At 31.8% G+C, this 19,690-nt stretch overlaps 1 protein-coding gene across 6 annotated transcripts in view; it reads left to right on the top strand.

The window, feature by feature from the left end:
- The window catches only part of LOC147835144 (uncharacterized), a 137,267-nt gene that overhangs the window by 18,297 nt on the left and 99,280 nt on the right, over positions 1 to 19,690 (top strand). The gene's annotated exons all lie outside the window — the stretch shown is intronic.

The raw sequence follows: 19,690 nt of genomic DNA, 5'->3' as shown, positions 1-19,690 counted from the left end.
TAAATCCTCTACTGTTGCTTTGGGAAGTTATGGGACATGACTGTGTGTGTGAACTTGGCTGAGAGTGAAAAACTTTACGTAAACTGTTGGAAGGACTGTACGGAGAGCTGCTCGCGCTGTTACATGCTCATGGCTTACGGGGAGATTGAATCAGTGTTGCTTTTACACTGTATATAAGCAAGTTATTGATTTATTTCTTGCCAAAGAGACGCTTTGACCTTAAATTAAATTAAAAACATTGTATATGATGTAATTAATGTTTATAAAAATGACCAGATTACCATTTTATGCACTGTATTTAAGCAGGTTATTGATTTATCTCTTGCCAGAGAGTAGCTTTAACCTCAAATGAAATTAAAAACATAGTATTTGATGTACAGTGCTCAGCATATATAAGTACACCCCTGACAAATAATTTTAATAGGAAGCTATACAATATTATATTTGTGCATATAAATTAGGTTAGTCAGTACTGAAATTTATGTTATAGAAAAATATAAAATATAAATTTTAAAAGAGGAAAATTCAAGAGAAACAAAAAATGGAAATTTTGAGTTGAAATTTTATTGGTTGAATTTTTTTTTTGTGCATTATTTTGCTTGAATTTAATTGTATTATCTTTCAATTTCTAAATATATTTGGTGACTAAAATATTATTCTAATAAATATGTCTGTTTAATAAATCTGTTTTGTTTAAATGCACCAAAATACATTGTCTATATTTACTGGATATAAGCCCAAAATTATTCATATCCCTGGTAAATTTGGACTTAAATTTACTTATATTCAACCAGAAAATGACACACATCTATATATATATATATATATATATATATATATATATATATAACAGAGACTACATTTATGAAATCTAACTATCAAAGTATTTATATTCTATTAGAAATTTAGAGTTGCTCAAATCTAATAATTTGTTTTTAGCATATAATATAAACTGTTCTGGGGCTGCACCATTTTGGGGGAAAAACTCACATCACGATATTTAGTTTTTCTGCAATATATATGGAGTATGAATATATTCTCAAAATAATTACAATAATTCATAATTGTACATCAATTTAGAGCAGAGATGCCCAAACTAGAGTTTATGGGCCAAAGTTGGGCCAAAGTAACCTTTTGATTTGGCCCGTCATCCCATTTTGAGAAGAGAGGGAGAATGTTGGGAAGCATTGGGGTTAATGCCTTTAATACGCATTGTTATTTTTTTATTTAATGCAACCTTTCCTTGTTTTTTTTTAAGCTATGTTTTCATTAAATGTAAATCAACCAAAAAAAAATTATGAACATACTGTTGCTCAACATATACATCACAATTCAGAAGTCTCAAGTGAGCAAATCAAGGCAAAGGCAGCTTGGCTAGTGTATTCAGCATTAAACACTGTTTTGTTATAAACGAAATTCTTATGTTTTTATTTTAATAGTGCCATTATAAAATTTTAATATACATCTATATCGTATACATCACGTTTATTTATTGGCCCTTCATAAGAAAAAGCTTGATTAAATAGCTGATTTAGAGGGATAATTGTGTGGGGAGTGCATTTGCATAAAACATTTTTTAAATTATCCTAAAATATTTAGAATAAAATTAATTAACTAAAGCACAGATGAAAAAATAGAACAAATAAAATTAAAATAAATGGAGTTTAACAATATTGAGATTCAGTAATTAAATGCACGATTTGTAAATCCTGCAATATGACTAGTAGATTTGCATATTGCGATGCTGAAACAATATTGTGCATCCCTGTTATGTAAAATGTAGTATAAATTGTCTAAATGTTGTCTATGTTAATAAAATTGCTGCTTACAAACTTAAACAAAAAAGTCTATACACACGCGCACGTATACATTCAATTCCCAAAGTTGCTCATACCCTTGGTTAATCTTTGTTGTGATGTATTTCTCCTTTCTAGTGTATTTGGCTTGTTGGTACAATCGTTTCTTTGCCTAATTATTTTATTTTGTATTTTTTGTCAGTGTAAAACATGGCGGTTGGCCTTTATTCACGTTATTCACTTTATATTTTCTTTAAGTAAGACATCATGTCTGTCTGATGCTCTGCCACTTCACCTGTTCCTCCACGGCTCGAGTCTTGTAAATTATCTTTTTTGTTGAGGAAAAGCCTCGCTTCACCTTTTTCACTTGCCCCCTCAGACGACCCTGTGTCACAGGAATGAGATGTTTGGACAGGCATTATCGCTCGGCTTTCTCTTCAAGAGTGCTGTTTCAAAGCACGGCCACAGGCATGAAAAACAGGGAATGCACCGAATAAAAAAAGACAAGGATGAAAAGGCAAAGGTGTCGAGTAGCTTCAGCTCAGCTCTGGCCGTAGTGCTGTGTATGGTATCCAGGCCATTTTGTGTGTGTGTGTGTGTGTGTGTGTGTGTGTGTGTGTGTGTGTGTGTGTGTGTGTGTGTGTGTGTGTGTGTGTGTGTGTGTGTGTGTGTGTGTGTGTGTGTGTGTGTGTGTGTGTGTGTGTGTGTGTGTGTGTGTGTGTGTGTGTGTGTGTGTGTGTAAGGTGAAAATCTGCAGTTTAGTTGTCAACAGAGCACAGAGAGAGAGCGAGCGAGGGGCCACGGCTGAATCTAGTTCTCTATTTTAGGTATGTAGGTCACTATCCTCTGAAGTAGCAGATCCACACACCTTCTTAATGAGGGCCTCTGAAGTCTTTGTGGCAGATGGGCTATTTTTGGTTCTTTGCTGTGCTATATTAAAGTTTCTTGAGGGCACATCAAGTTGATGGCCGGGCTGTTTAAAAAAACACAACTGATTTCCTACTTCCATCATCTCCGGTCCTCCGTTATTGACAGATCAGTTCAGTCCATCTAGTTTCAGGATCATGCTGAGGGAAAACTTATTTGTGTTGTCACCTGAGATCAATCCATGTTACTAGAAACCAAGGGAAGAAAACTCATGTGTTTATATAGTTGAAGTCAAAATTATTAGCTCATTATTTGCTAAAATATTTCCCAAATGATGTTAAACAGAGTGAGGAATTTTTCACAGTATTTCCTTAGTATTTTTTTATCTGGAGAAAGTCGTACTTGTTTTATTTCGGCTAGAATAAAAGCAGTTTTAGATTTTCAAAAACTATTTTAAGGTCAATATTATTAGCCCCTTTAAGCTATTATTTTCGATAGTCTACAGAACAAATCGTTATACAATCACTTGCCTAATTATCCGAAGTTGCCTAATTAACCCAGTTAAGCCTTTAAATGTCACTTTAAGCTGAATACTAGTATCTTGAAAAAACTTCTTGTAAAATTATGTTCCATGTCATCATATCAGAAATAAAAGAAATCATTTATTAGATACAAGATATTAAAATTATACTGTATAAAAATGTGTTAAACAGAAATTGGGGCAAAAATATATACAGGGGGGTTAATAAAACACATTTTTAAAATGTAAAAAATGACTTTAAAATGCTGTTAAAGGGTAAATACATAGCTGTAAAGTGCACATTTGACATTTGAATGCTATTTTGTAGATGATGTATATATTCGTTTTTAATTTCATATTAATATAAATAATTTATAGACGTATAGTATACAGTCATAAATGTAGAACCTGTACATTTGTATAAAATGTAAATACTACAAATACATATTTTTATAAATTTTACATTGGTTCTTTTCTTCTAGGTCACTTTCTCTAATTCTTTACTACTGTATTTTTATGTTATTTTCCCAATTTTCACAATTTCTATCGTAATTATATTTACACTATTTTTACTGTTTCTAATATTCACTATATGTATATATATTTAGAGAGAGTGAGAGTGTCAAGTTGATAAAGCCTTAAATTTAATATAATTAAATTAGTTATGTACACTAATGGTCAAATTTAATGACATTTTTAAAGGAATATGGTGCCGTATAGTCTGTATTATTGATCTAAGTTGAAATAACTTGTAAAAGTAATTTGATTTAATTAAAATTGAAGGCAGCAACGTTCTTACTTTGTAGAAATTTCTACAAAGTAAAACATGCTGCTGCCTTTAATTTTTAAGTCTGTAGAAGTACATGATCAACAAGTCATGCCAACAGATGTTTTCATGTTCCTTTAATTTACTAAAAGAGGTTAACCATACTTTAACGTCAGGTTTCAAGTTATGCGAGATTCAGCTTTATGTTTCCTTTTAATGCAGGTCAAGTAAACTGTAAAGAGCAATTCCATGCAAATGTCAACCTTGCCATAAAAATAGCAAAACCCTTTATAGGTTTTTTGTGTAGGCTTTGTATTTTAAAGTACTGTAAAAATACTCAAAAATGACTCTGTCAATGTTTTCAGACAATTATATTTAATTTACCAAAGTCACACAGGTACCAGTAATACATCAGTCACATCAATAATGAAGCTTTTCCCTCATAAATGCAAAAATGTCAATTAAAATAAAATCAATGATTGTTGTTCTACAGTGAGTTAACCCTTATACTTTTGATTATCTTTATTTCTTTTAGGTTGTGCAGTTTAATTAACTGAATTTCTACAAAGTATGATGTATACTGTGAACTTTAAGCTACTGTATTTTGAATTATAGCTATTTGAAATCGGCATATGTTGGTCATATAATGAAATGTTCTATTTAGTTTTGTCATGTTTTTGTTAACGCTACGAGCATGACCTCTCTGGGCTTCTGTACCTTTTAAAAGCACTCTTTACCTTTGCAGTTCCATTTTCACACCACTATGAACTTAAACTTGGGCAACACGGTGGCTCAGTGATTAGCACTGTCACATCACAGCAAGAAGGTCGCTGGTTTGAGACCCAGCTGGACATTTCTGTGTGGAGTTTGCATGTTCTCGTGTTGGTGTGGGTTTCCTCTGGGTGCTTCTGTTTCCCCCACACTCCAAATACATGCACTATAAGCTAAATTAGCCGTAGTGTTTTTTTGTGAATGAATCTGTATGGGTGTTTCCCAGTATTGGGTTGCAGCTGGAAGGACATCTGCTGTGTAAAGCGTATGCTGGATAAGATGCTGCGCCCCCTGATTAATAAACGGACTAAGCCGAAGGAAAATGAATGAACTTGAACTTCTTGTACTTCATATTAGAAAGGTTGTGGTTTTCTTCTCTTGAATTTACTGAACTGGTTATGATTCGAACTCCATTTTTAAATTTGCCTTTTGCAGCATAGTTTATTTTAAGGAGCTTTGTGTTATTTTTGCACCTGTGTTTATTGTGGAGCATCAGAAAAGACTTGGCTCGGTTTAGAGTGTCTCTAATGAGCAGCGCTGCTGGTAACGTACTGATTTTGACAGGAAGGAAAGGGACATTGTTATTCTGTGTGTGCGTTTTGTTGGCCCTGCTGCTGCGGTTCTAACGGGCTAAAAAGGTGGATGCGTACTTGCTCTCGGCTGACAGGCTGAACGCAGAGTGCTGAATGTGTTTAACTGCCTCGCGGGCTGTAAATTTGTCACACTGTCTTTTGCCGGGAGGAGAGTGAAAACCGCAGTTTTGCCACAGAGCTTTATGAGCTGCTAGTTTCCAGGTGCTGTGTGTGGTCAGATCAGGATCAAGGCCTGAAAACTTGTTTTTTGAGGTGTTCGGTTTCCGCTGAAGCTTGTGTGATGTGCTGATCACAACCGGATGGGTCTGGATTGTGCCGTTGAAAAACTTTAAGGATTGAGAATTATTTTAAAGAATGATTTTACTTTCTGTTTGCAGATCGTTTACAGCTGATTAGCCTTGGAATTATTTTAGAAATGTTTCCAGAGTGATTTTTAATGGGGAGATTTTTTTAAACATAATTGCATAACACTTATTTTGTCTTTGCCATGATGACAGTACATAACATTTTACTAGTATTTTTGCTAGACATTAGTATTCAGCCCAGAGTGCAGTTTAAAGGCTTAACTAGGTTAATTAGGTGCATATCTAATATCAACACACTTTTAGATTCCCATTGTTGCACATTTCTGCAGTGTGATTGGCTCTTAAATCAATATAGAGTGAAAAAAAAAAAGTCCAGAGCTTATCATTGTTATTGACATAAATTTTATTGCGATTTGATATTTCGTTTATCGGCCCGGCCCTACACTACAACCAATTTATTTTATTTAATTCACCTATAGTGAATGTGTTTGGAATGTGGGGGGAAACAGGAGCACCTGGAGGAAACCCACACCAACATGGGTTGAACATGCAAACTCCATACAGGAACGCCAACTGGCCCAGCTGGGACTCCTGGCCCAGCTGGGACTCCAACCAGCGACCCAGCAACCCTTCATGCTGTGAGGCGACAGTGCTAACCAACGAGCTACTATGTCACCCTTTTAAAAAAATAATAAAGTATATATTTTATTTCCAACCAAATTTAAAGAAATAAGTATATAAATAATAAAAAAAATATGTAAGAAGACATGTTAAAATGTATTTGCTCTGCAAAGTGCAAACAGCACTATTATATTATTTGAAAAAAAAGAATCTTATCCTTGAATAGGTTCTTTTGTAGATTTTTCAAATAATGTTAATTTAATGTTTACTCTGATTACAAACAACAATAAATAATGTGTTGTTCTTTATTTGTTCTTATTCAAAATAATATATTTAATAATCTTAAAAAATTTTAATTTGTAAATTTAAAAAAAAAAAATTAATATTTAACTCAATATCTAATACATTTAGTAAAATGTGTATATACCCATTATTTATCCATTTAAAAGAATTTGATGTTTAAAATATTATTCTAATGCATTTTTGACTTTTGTAAGAGATTAACAATAAATGTTTTATTTAATATAGAATATAGGCATAATATATCATTTCAATATCGATATTGCAGTGTGCACGTCCACAATAGTCACATCACAGTGCAACATTAAGTTGGGATTGAATAATTAAAATATAAAAAAGTAATAATAATTATATATATATATATATATATATATATAGAGAGAGAGAGAGAGAGAAAGAGAGAGAGAGAGATTAACCTTAATGTAGTAAAAGTTTATTGTTTACATGTGTTTTTAAGAGCATTCAGACACAATAGAAAATAATTTTATTGAACCGTTTAAACGGTAAAGTCTTTGTAGTGTAATTTTAAGTTTGTTTTCTTTTATTTTTGTACCTGAATACAATTTGACAACCCTGAAAACCATAAAGCACTGTTTTATTCACTCTTATTTTTGCATATTGCTTTTCATGCATGATTTGTTCCCTTACAAAATCAGCCCAATCGATTGAGAATTAATATATTGTTTCCAAATAGAGCTAATTAATCCATCTGGTGAAATTGTATTTATAAAGCAGAATTACATGTTTTTTTATTAAAATGACTAAATTACTGTCTTAACAATACATTTAATCAGACATTTCTTGATTTAATCCAAAATTACCAAGTCTTTCACCAGAACAGTGCAAGTATAATATCTGAAAACTTTACAATAATAAGAATATAGCAGTAAAATTTTCCCTAAAATACATTTTCCCATGTATAGAAGTCTTATTTACATTTTAATTTAGGTTTCAGCGTCGCCAACGTTTTGTCTAAAACATAAATCTTTCCCGCATTCCCTGAGGCTTTAGTTCATTAGTTTGGCCAGATTCTGACACTCCACAAATTATTAGTTTGACTACAGTTGTCAGTGTAAAGGTTTCCAATCCCCGCTTTAATGTGATTTATAGAGGGAAACACACACACACACACACACACACACACACACACACACACACACACTGGTTTTGTTATCAAGAAATGGCACTAAGAAGCTTTCTCTCTCATACACACACACACCATTTCTCTCTCTTACACACACACACACAGGCACACACACAATTCATGTCCTGGAGAGCAATAAAAGAGATGATGTCATGTCTGAACTGGAGACTGTGTTTTCACTGATCCGTTTCTCATTCAGAACCATTGAATGGTCCCAATTGCTCTGAAAGAGGACAAAAAAAAAGCCCTCAAATCCCCAGCAGACGGCCTGAAAGTTCCCTATTCTAGTCAAATTTAATTTAACTCAATCTTCTGAAAATGCAGACCAGTTTACACTGCAGGTGTAAAGAGAATGAAAAAAATAACTAATAGTTCCCACTATACTTCTACTGCGATTGATTACATTGAGAATAGCAAACTATTTTAAAATCTAAATGTTATATTTAATATTTTAACATTGGATTAAGATTCACAACTCAACTCTTTCTTTTCTGATTTTTTTTTTTTTTTTTTAGAGTCAAAAGTTTTTAACAAATCTCCTTGATCACTCTGCAAATACTGCAAACAGTTGCAACTGCAAGAAGTTTTTTGTGGAATATAATATTGGGTATGTAGTCAAGAATCTGTGAAAACCTTGAGAATATATGAATTAAGCTGTGAGGTTTGATGTATGCAAGTGCTGCTAAAGTGGAGACTGGTGACTTATGTTGATAAAATTACCTTTTAAATATATATATTTGTTTTGTTTTTGTATTGTTTTTATTTCTAAAATTGTTTTATATTTTGTTTAATTTTTACTTGATTTATTTTCCTTCTGTTATTTTTTTTACAGTTTTTATTATTATTTTTTATTTAGTTTTACTTTATATATTTTTTGTTGTTTTTTTACATTTTATTTATTTGTTATATTTATCTATCAATTATTATTTTTGTTTTGATTTATTTTATTTATTTGTTAATTGTTATTTTTGTTTTGTTTTATTTTTATTTTATTTTTGGCCAAATTTGACTGAAATTATCTTGGGTATCTTTTTCTCTGGTTTACCCTTTCACCACATTAAAGGGCAATATTTTATTGCTTTAATATTGAAAAATATTTTAATACAGCTATAGAATTCATCTAGAGACACATTTGAAACCACTATCGAACCACTATCATCTACAGTAATATTATAAATCTATTGCTTTAAAAGCAGTGAAAAGCTATTGTGTCTACAGTGTGTTCCGTTCACATTTTTATCTGTATCCACAAATTGTTGCAAGAATCTTATTTGTGCAGGTGTGATGGTTGTGAATAGAAAGGTTTGCTGATATTTTAGTGACCTTTAAAAAATGTTTGCATGCGTCCCAGAACAATAGTAACACGTTGTATGTGTTTGGTTAACTCTTTTCCCACTAGCGTTTTTTTTTAAAGAAAGGTTACCAGCCTTTTTGAGGATTTTCATCTAATTTTGACAGCCCTCAATAGGACCATGTTATATCAAAATAAAGAACACAAAAAATGTATTGGTGTTTGATCACCACTTGAATGCAGAAACATACAGATACGTTTTTATTTATTTTTATTTAATTTTTTTTTACAAAGTAGAGCATTTAAAATATATTATTTTTAATTTGTATATATTTATTTTATTTAACTTACTTTATAGTTTTAATTTTATTTTTATTAATTTTTATTTTATAATATTTAACTTAATTTATATATTTTTTATTTTTTTTTTTTATTTTATTTAATTTTATTGTATTTAACTTAATTTATATATATATATATATATATATATATATATATATATATATATATATATATATATATATATAATTTTTATTTTTTACATTTTTATTGTATTTAACTTAATTTATTTAATTTAATTTAATTTTGATTGTATTTATTTTTGTTTTATTTTATTTAACTTAAATTTATTAATTTTATTTAACTTTAATTTAATTTTATTTGTTTACATTTATTTAATTTTAATTTTATTTAACTTAATTTTTATTTTATTATTGCATCGCATAGCAAGATTGTTAAATTAGAAAGTAAATTTTTTTTGTTTTGATTTATTAAATTAATTTAATACATTATTTTATAAAAGAAGTGTTAATATGTTAATCATGATCATTACATTTAAAAAAATATATGTATATGATATCGTTTCACATTGCAAGAACTTAATATTATTTTGTCCCTTAACTCATTCAGGACATGTTAGGGCTTACTGTAAAACAACTAAAACACAGATTGCCTTAAAAACTAATCAGTGTTGGGAAGCATTGTCTTTTGATTATGAGATATCTCGTTAATTTTCAGTACAGTCCTCTAGTTGACATCACTTTCTTCTGGCTGACAGGTGAAGCACATAATGTTTTTTACGGCTTGTTTACATGTTAAATGTCTTTCTGATGTCCTGACGGGACGGGACGGGGTGGGACTGCATTGAGAGCTGCTCTTCATCAAGGGCTTTTGACTGTCGTCTGAAGAGAGGGGAGGATTTCAGACACAAAAGCCAAACACACATATTTAGTGAGAGACAAAGGGTGTCCTGGGCCGCTCGGTGAGGGGTTAAACTCTCCTTTTGTTTGCAGGCAATTAGAAGATGACCAGTTTGTCTTGTCCTGTCATCAAGAGTTAAGAGTCGATGCTAAAGAAACCTGAAGAATGTGTTTGGGAAAGTTTGAGATATAAATGGCAATATTTTACATTAAGGATCCATTAGATGATGTTTGAAAATGCATTAAAAATTAATTGCATTAATTGCTATTAAAAATACAACAATTCAGTGACAGTTTCTCTAAATTTTGGGTCCAATAAATAATATTTAGTATTGGCATGTTTTGATTTTGGTTGACTTAAAGTAAATGTTCTCACAAACATTAAATTAGATTGATTTAGAAGTATTGTTTATGTAATGTAAACTAAAGATTTTTGCTGCTTGTTCCAACAACTTCCAACACGAAGTGAATCGTTACAATTGCTTTCTTTGTCATGAGTTTTCTTTGGCACAACTTAATGGTTTTACGTTCAGTCCACTTAAATTTATAATACTTTATCAGTCAACATGAAAGTATTGAGTTGAGCCCAAAGTTTTTTTTACAGTGTAGGTAGTTAATGTTGACAAATGGACAGTAAAATCAAGTTACACTTAATAAAATGGAAATAATAATAAATAAATAAATAAATATATATATATATATATATATATATATATATATATATATATATATATATATATATATATATATATATATATATATAAAAAATAAAATGTTTATTATAAATGTTCAGTCATTGTTTTATTTAAATTTTTTACAAATAATTTTTGACTTTGCAAGAGCACATTTCCCCCAAAATTTATACCATGTATTTTGTTTTATTAATGTAAATTAGGTAATATGAATATATAGGGCTGGGCGATATGGCAAAAATGCAATCTTGATAATTATTTTCCATATTAAACGATATATATTTCGGTATAAGTTGTTAAATCTTCCAGATTTAAAAGAGTACCTCAACAATGACTGCATGAAGCCACAAAATTAGAGGGTCCATAACATATATTTTTGGCCGATAAATTTTCGGTGGCCAAAAATTCAGTGCATCTCTACTATTAACACATTTCTAGATTTCCGTTGTTGCACATTTCTGCTGTGTGATTGGCTCTTAGATCAATATAGAGTAAAAAAAAGTCCAGTGTTTATCATTGTTATTGACATAGATTTTATTGCGTTTCGATTTTATATTGTTTATCTACCCAGCCCTTTGAATATTTAAAATATTTATAGATCATGGTAGTTTTGTTTTCCTGTATATCTTGTATTTTAGCCTTCAAAGTAAATGTAAAAATAGATAAATGAATATAAATAAACACATAAAATTGAATGTGAAAGGCTTAAATATTTATCACCACAATAGTAAAAAGCCAAAAAAAAAACGAAAAAGAAAAATACAATACAATAAAAAGGTAATGGAATAATTGAAAAAATAGGATAAATAAAAACATTAAATGTAAAAAATAATTATACCACAATATAAAATATAAATATTGGCCCTATATGATGATCTGCAAAAATATGACTCCTGCCTTCATAAGAAGAATTCATTCAAAGCTGACGCAGGTTTCAGGAGCAAATTAGCCTTCTGCAGCTTCACCGATTTTAATGAATATTTATGATTGTTTGATTTCTTTCCCCCCTTTATATTACTGTACAGTACGATTCATATATTATTCTTTTCTGTATTTAGCTGTTTTTTATTCAGCAACAAAACACGCTAAGACTTACTTAACATAGTGCGTGATGTACAGCTGAAGTCAAAATTATTAGCCCTCCTGTAAATGTTTTTTCTTTATCATATATTTCCCAAAAGACGTTGAAGAGGGCAAGGAATTTTTCACAGTATTTCCTATAATATTTTTTCTTCTGGAGAAAGTCCTATTTGTTTTATTTCGGCTAGAATAAAAGCAATTATTATTTTTTAAACACCATTTTAAGGTCAATATTATTTGCCACCTTAAGCTATATTTATTTTGATAGTTTACAGAACAAACCATCATTATACCCTTATTACCCTAACTTGCCTAATTAACCTGGTTAAGCCTGTAAATGTCACTTTAATCTGAATAGTAGTATCTTGAAAATATCTAGTAAAATATTATGTTGTCACCATGGCAAGGATCAAATAAATCTGTTATTAGAAATAGACAGGGGGGCTAATAATTCAGAAGGGCTCACAATTCTTACTTCAACAGTATATTTAAGATTTTAGTTTTTATTTTTATTTTTTTACTACAAAGGGATCCTCCTTTCTACACAGAAAATCTGAGTGTGTGTGTGTGTGTGTGTGTGTGTGTGTTTGACTAAAGCGCCCTTGAGAGGCAGGTTTAGAGGCAATAAAGGGAGATCTGGGAAGTGGAAACTCAATAGCGGCAGGGGCTTGTGTTGCTATTGTGCTGCTGAAGTCTCCAGCATCTGTAGACAGCAGCCTGTGAAGTAATGAGTCGTCTAGGTTTATATTGACCGGTCTGCTGCCGTGGCCATGGGGACCATTACATTAGCCATTGAGAGTAAAAGGATTACACATCTAAAATAATTGAAATGCGTGGAATGAATAGATGGAGGTTGAAAATGAGGCTGTCGCTCTGCTAACCAGCCTCCCTCTGTTCTTCTTCTTTTTTTTTTTTTTTTCACGTGACGTCTCAAGATTCAAAATCAAGACAGCGGAGATTCTCTTTTTTTGTTTTTTTTACTCATTTGGAAAATTGCAGGTGTTTTGGAAAAATATTAATAATAATAATAAATCCACAAAATTTTTTATTTATTTTTTTAATTAATTAATATTATTTTACACAGTTATGAATAAAAAATGTTTGTATTATGAATTTTGGTGATTTTTTTTTTCATATATAAATATATATATAAAATTTACTATATATATATATATATATATATATATATATATATATATATATATATATATATATATATATATATATATATATATATATATATATATACATAGTTAATTACCTGATTAACTTTTTATTTAGGGCTAATCTTTTAAAAATAAAAAGCTTGTAAATAATTTTATGTTTATGATTTTTTTTTTATTTAAATTAAATATAATTATATTTTTTACAAAATTTGTAGTGGAAAATCCAGTATAATAATAATAATAATAATAATAATAATAATAATAATAATAATAATAATAATAATAACAACAACAACAACAACAACAACAATAATAATAATAATAAACATTATTTTGTTTGTTACCTGAAATTTTCTAATATTCTTTTACATTATCTGTCTTTTTATATTATATTATATTATTTTATATTTTATTTTATTTTATTTTATTTTATTATATTATATTATATTATATTATATTATATTATATTATATTATATTATATTATATTATATTATATTATATTATATTATATTATATTAATGTATTGTCATTACTCATCTACAAGGTCACAACATGCAGTTTAACCAGGAGTACAATAGCAGCAAGTGCAGGATATAGGTATAAATTGCAAATAGAGAAAAACTGTGGTGATATTTACAGATGGATGTACTATGAACATTTATATACAGGTTGTATTAACTATGAACAGAGATTTACAATAGATGAATAAATGTACAGGTTGCTATTAATAATCAGAGGTATGCTGTTATGAACATAATTACAAATGTATATGTACAGTGAGTATGTACAATTCAAGATGAATTAGTGCAACGTTTATTTGCAATTTTAATTGTGTAAATATTAAATAATAAAATAAAATTTTATAAATTAAGGGCTACACTGTTATGATTTAAGAAAATATAAATATTTTAATCAAGATTGTTAGATTTAAAAAATTCATGTTTATGATACACATTATACATTGTTTCACATTGCAAGATGTTGTTTGGAATTGTTAATACTTTAATCATTACATTAAATCAGTATATTAAAAGAAAGTTTTGGAGCTTAAACTGTTTGCAATATTTATTTACCTGGTTTTATTTTTTTGTATCCATAAAGTTTTGTCGTTATTATCTTTTAGTTTCAGTTTGCATGTTAGGCAGCAAATTGAAATGAATAAATGTTTGCTTGAAATAATATTGTGTTTTATCTCAACATTTTTAATGTCATCTTTACCCTACCTATTTATTTGAAGGTCCTGTGAAGTGCTTTGAAATGTGCACTTTTTTATTCTATGTATCTCAACTCAAAAATGGAGAGAGAGTGGGACATAGAGTAGCTCCTCCCCTTTATAAAAAACATCCAATAGCTTTTAGTTTTTATCACAGTTTTGCCAGTGAGAATGGTTGATCAGTTTTATTCATTCATTTATTCATTTTCTTTTCAGCTTAGTCCTTTTATTAATCAGGGGTCAACACAGCGGAAGGAACCGCCAACTTATCCAGCATACATTTTACACAGCAAATGCCCTTCAAGTTGCAACCCATTACTGGGACACACCCATACACTCCCATTCACACTCATACACTAAGGACAATTTAGCTTACAGAATTCAGCTATACCGCATGTCTTTTGGACTTGTGGGGGAACCCCCCGCGAACACGGTTAGAACATGCAAACTACACACAGAAATGCCAATTGGCCCAGCCAAGGCTTGAAGCAGTGATCTTCTTGCTGTAAGGTGATCGTAATACCCACTGCACCACTGTGACCCCTTTATCAGTTTTATATTATCCATTATTAATATGTAATATTATATATTTTTTATATTTTGGAGCACACTAGCTAATAGATATCCCCTAAAACTGACATCTAAACATTATTATTTTAATTTCACCTATTTAAGTGCTCTCTGACTTTATATTAAGCACTCAAGTGAACAAACGCTGACTCCTCCAGCTAAAATCAAGACATTCCCAGTGTTTCCTTCGAGTTGGAACCCGATCAGGGTCTTCAGGGAGCAGGTTTGGGTCTCTGTTTACAGCGTCCGTGATTGGTTTCACTTACGGCCGTTCGGAGAGAGGCAAACATATGCATGCGCTCCCGAGACTCCAAATCTCTCGAGGTGTCCAGCATGCATAACAGCCCAGGGATTCAGCTGTCTGCCAGCGGTCCAACACCAAATCCCCAGACCCAGGCTGAAACAAGAGCAGCTCTTAATGGTGGTCAGGGTGTATCTGAGCCCCAGCTCCATATTGGCTCTGTCTGGAGTGTCAGTTGCATAAGTCTGGCCTGTTGTGCAGTGGGTGTTCAGAATAACCGCACGCTGATGTCATGTTGTTATTTTGTGTTTGTCTGCAATGTCACGTGTCAAGGTCAGGCCTCTTTTTTTCTCTTTAAAACAATGGCGTCTTGGGTAGGGCCGCACGATATTGGAAAAATCGGACATTGCAAGATTTTATTTTGACAAAATATATATCAATATGATTATCATTTTGCCAGATGAATAGCTTTATTTGGAAAGATTTCATTCATTTAGATCAACTGGGATGATGAAGTCTTTTTATATGCAGTGCAAACTTGGAGAGAAACCAGACTCTGTTGGACACACCATTTTTCCTCTGGCCGTACCACTTCAGCTGACCTGCAGTCTAGGCGCCGGAGGCTGGAGAACTCTGGACGTCCATCGTGGAGAAGCTGTAGGTGTGAGTAGGTCATCGGCAGTTTTACAGTCTGGCCCACAGGATCAATGCGGAGACTTGTCTGTCACTGAGGTCTTTCAGGAGTCTCATGCTCTCCACTGCTCCATGATCGCCTCTATCTAAGTCCTCTATAACACATTGCGATATCGATGCTCAAACAATATATTGTTCAGGGCTAGTCTTTGGTTTAATCTGCTAATGTTATTAATGGACAGCAGACCTGCGTCTGGCTTGCTTTCGTGTAATTTAATTAGACCTGCTTTTGTGTTTGGGAATTCCTGATCGTATCTCTTGTTGATTGCTTTGGTCCGCTTGGTCACATTTCCAATTGCTTCTGAACATCCTGCAGTAAATGAAGTTGTTGCATTGCTATTTAAACTGGAGAATTGTTTTATGTCATTTTAGTACAACTTGTAGACTTTGTTTTCTGCTTTTTGGGTCATATGAGCTTGTGTGTGTTTGTGTGTGTAAGGTTTAGATCCTTGCTGTTACTGCTTTCATGTTGAAAATGTCAATATAATTTAATGTTTAGGAAATGTATATAAAATAAGCTTTTAAATAAGAAGCCATGTAAAAAATATAAAGTTAATATAAAATCTAAATGTTATGTAACATTTAAAATGTAATAATTTTCCATATTTGTATACAATTTGTAGACTTTGTTTTCTTAAGGTATAAATGCACTGCTTTTGGGTGTCATATGAGGTGTGTGTGTGTGTGTGTGTGTGTGCTTGTGTGTGTCCGTGTGTGTGCGTGTCTGTGTGCATGTCTGTGTGCGTGTGTGTGTGTGTGAGGTTTATATCTGTGCTGTGATTTTCAAGCATCTTGTAGTCTCTGTGTAATATAAGGATTCTTATTGTTTCCTATTTAGTTTCGCTCCCTCTGTCAGTGCATCTTAAAGAGCAAAGACTGCATCTGTTGTATTTTTTCATTAATCTCCATCTGCACTTCCGTGTCCATATACGTTCACATGGCGTCACAGGAAGTGAGGTGTGTGTCTCTTAACCCGGATGAGCCTGTAATGCTGCTTGCGGCCTGTATGGAATATTAATGGTGTGTTTGCGTTTGTGGATGTGTGGGTTATTATGGGCTTGCCCCCGTGTGTGTGTGTCAGGCTTACATATGGCAGAAGTGTCGTTTAAAAGAGCAGCTCTATTCTGTATGGTAAAGAGGAATTCCCGCCCCCATCCCTCTGTTGACTTCCACTCTGACAGGATCTTGCACTTTCAGCCGCCGATGTTATGAGCCATTCAGATGGTAATGAGGGCCGAGGGGAGGGGGGCAGATTCTCACATAAACTTGATTTGTCCATGAATAGCAGCTTGTGTTTGTCCTGACCTCTCCACTGCCCGGAGACACCAACCACCCCGACCCACCCCATTCACACACACAAACACACACACTTTCGCTCTTTCTTTCTCACACACACCATACACACACTTGTGCCACTATCTGTGTAGGGACTTGTTTTAGATATAATATCGTTTAAACTGTATATTTTATCCCTCTACCCCTAAACCTAACCCAGGGTACCTGCAGGGTCTTAAAAGTCTTAATGTTGTGTTGTAGGTCTTAAATCCTTTTAACAGGTCTTTTTTTTTTTTGCCATGTATAGCTACCCAATGTGTCCATTAACATCCATACAATCACTAACAATCCAGCCTGATCTCACGAGAAAACATAAGTATTTTACGTTTTGCCAGTTTAGTGGCTAATTCGTACAAATTCGTACGAGTTCAGTCGTACGAAATGGTACGATTTTAAAAAGGAGGCGTGGCACCTGACCCCACCTCTAACCCCAACCGTCATTGGGGGATAAGCAAATCATACTAAATTGTACGAATTAGATCGTACGAATTCATACGAATTAGCCACTAAATTAAAAAGTTACGAATTGCCGTGAGATTGTGTTGAACAATCCAATAAAACATTTAACTTTTTATTTAAAAATAGCATTTAATTACTTTCTTTCCTTATAACATTCGCTTACAGTTTATTTATACCATTTATTTACTGCTGAGGATACGGACCTGACCTATATATATATATATTTTTTTAGGTAATATATATATATATATATATATATATATATATATATATATATATATATATATATATATATATATAGTATAGGGTAGGGAAATGTCGTCGAGCCAGGATTCGAACTCGCGATGCCCTGACGTGCTATTGCACCATATGTTGGCGCGTTAACCACTAGGCTATTGCGCCGACTTAACCTATATTTTTAATATTAAATTCATTTTATTGTTGACTATCGTAATTGACAGCTATGTTTTGTTCTATTCTTGGTAAGGGTTATAGTGTTTGTGAATGGATATATTTGTAAATAATAAAACATATTCAAACTTAATTATTGTTATTATTATTAAATCGTTTTTATAATGAGTAATTTTTTGATAAGGTAAGTAAAAATCTTTTCTACCTGGAATATTCAAAAAAGAATCCTTAGCATTTAGCCGTGTACAAGTCTAAAATTTAATTCATAATGGTCTTAATGTCTTCATTCAATTTCTTTTCAGCTTACTCCATTTATTTATTAGGGGTCGCCACAGCGGAATGAACCGCCAACTTATCCAGCACATGTTTTATGCAGCGGATGCCCTTCCAGCTGCATCCCATTTCTGGGAAACATCCATACACACTCATTCACACATACACTACCGATAATTTGGCCTACACAAATCACCTGTACCTCATGTCTTTGGACTGTGGAGAAAACCGAAGCACCTGAACGAAACCCATGCAAACAGGAGAACATGCAAACTCCATACAAAAATGCCAACTGACCCAGCCGAGGCTTAAACCTGCAGATATTAAGTCATTCTATTCTGGAGGGCTACTGTTTAGTTTTTACAGTGTTTTTGTATTATTTATATTATTCCATGCACTTCCCTTTATAGAAGAAACACGTTAAATTTTATTGGCAGTTTCTCTTGTTTCTGCCTTGGGCATAGAAAGCGTTTCCGAATATTGAATGTTCCCTCAGGCTATTTTTTTTTCCTTTTCTGAATAATAACTGAATGGTCCCGTCTGAAATCTTTCTCTGATAGGCTTCGGTCTGCCACATCACATTACTCTTCCTGATTATGTGTTAATCAGAGCCTCACACACACACACACACACTTGCTCTTTAGTTTTTCCCTCTAATGATTCTCATTGTCACTGATCCTGTCTGTTAAACTCATCATTTGTTTAGTGACAGTCTAACATTTTAAAAAGCACCTCTAATTAATGGAAAAATATACTAATAATCATAATTTAGAAAATAAAATCTAAACAAAATGGGGTTTTCATGCGTCAAAACTAAAAGTGTAATACATTTTTAATCTTAACTTCCATGCAAATGTTAATGCTAGCTGTAAAATTAATTCTTTATGTGTAAAAGAAAATTATTTATTTATTATCTATTTATTTATTTATTTTCCATGATTTGTAGAAGACATTCATAGGGCTGCTTGAAAAACCTTAATCATGATTATTTTGGCCATAACTGTCATCATGATAATTCAAAACTATATACAGGCAGAATTATTCACAATTCTTCGAGAATTCTGAAGGAATTCTTCGCATTATTTCCTATAATTTCTTTTTCTGGAGAAAGGCTTATTTGTTTTATTTTGGCTAGATTAAAAGCAGGTTTGAATATTTTGATACCCATTTTAATGTCAATATTATTAGCCCCCTTAAACAATATTTATTTTTGATTGTCTGCAAAAGAAACCACTGTTATACAACGACTTGCCTAATTTCCCTAATTAAGCCTATAAATTGCACTTTAATCTGAATACTGGTGTCTTGAAAAATATCTAGTAAAATATTATGTCACGGCAAAGATAAAAATAAATCAGTTGTTAGAAATGAGTTATTAAAAC

Source organism: Danio rerio, chromosome 10 (assembly GCF_052040795.2).
Source record: "Danio rerio strain M-AB ecotype USA chromosome 10, GRCz13ab, whole genome shotgun sequence".
Classification (NCBI taxonomy): Eukaryota; Metazoa; Chordata; class Actinopteri; order Cypriniformes; family Danionidae; genus Danio; species Danio rerio.
Note: the sequence above shows the minus strand (reverse complement) of the source record. Positions and strands in the feature narration are given on the sequence as shown.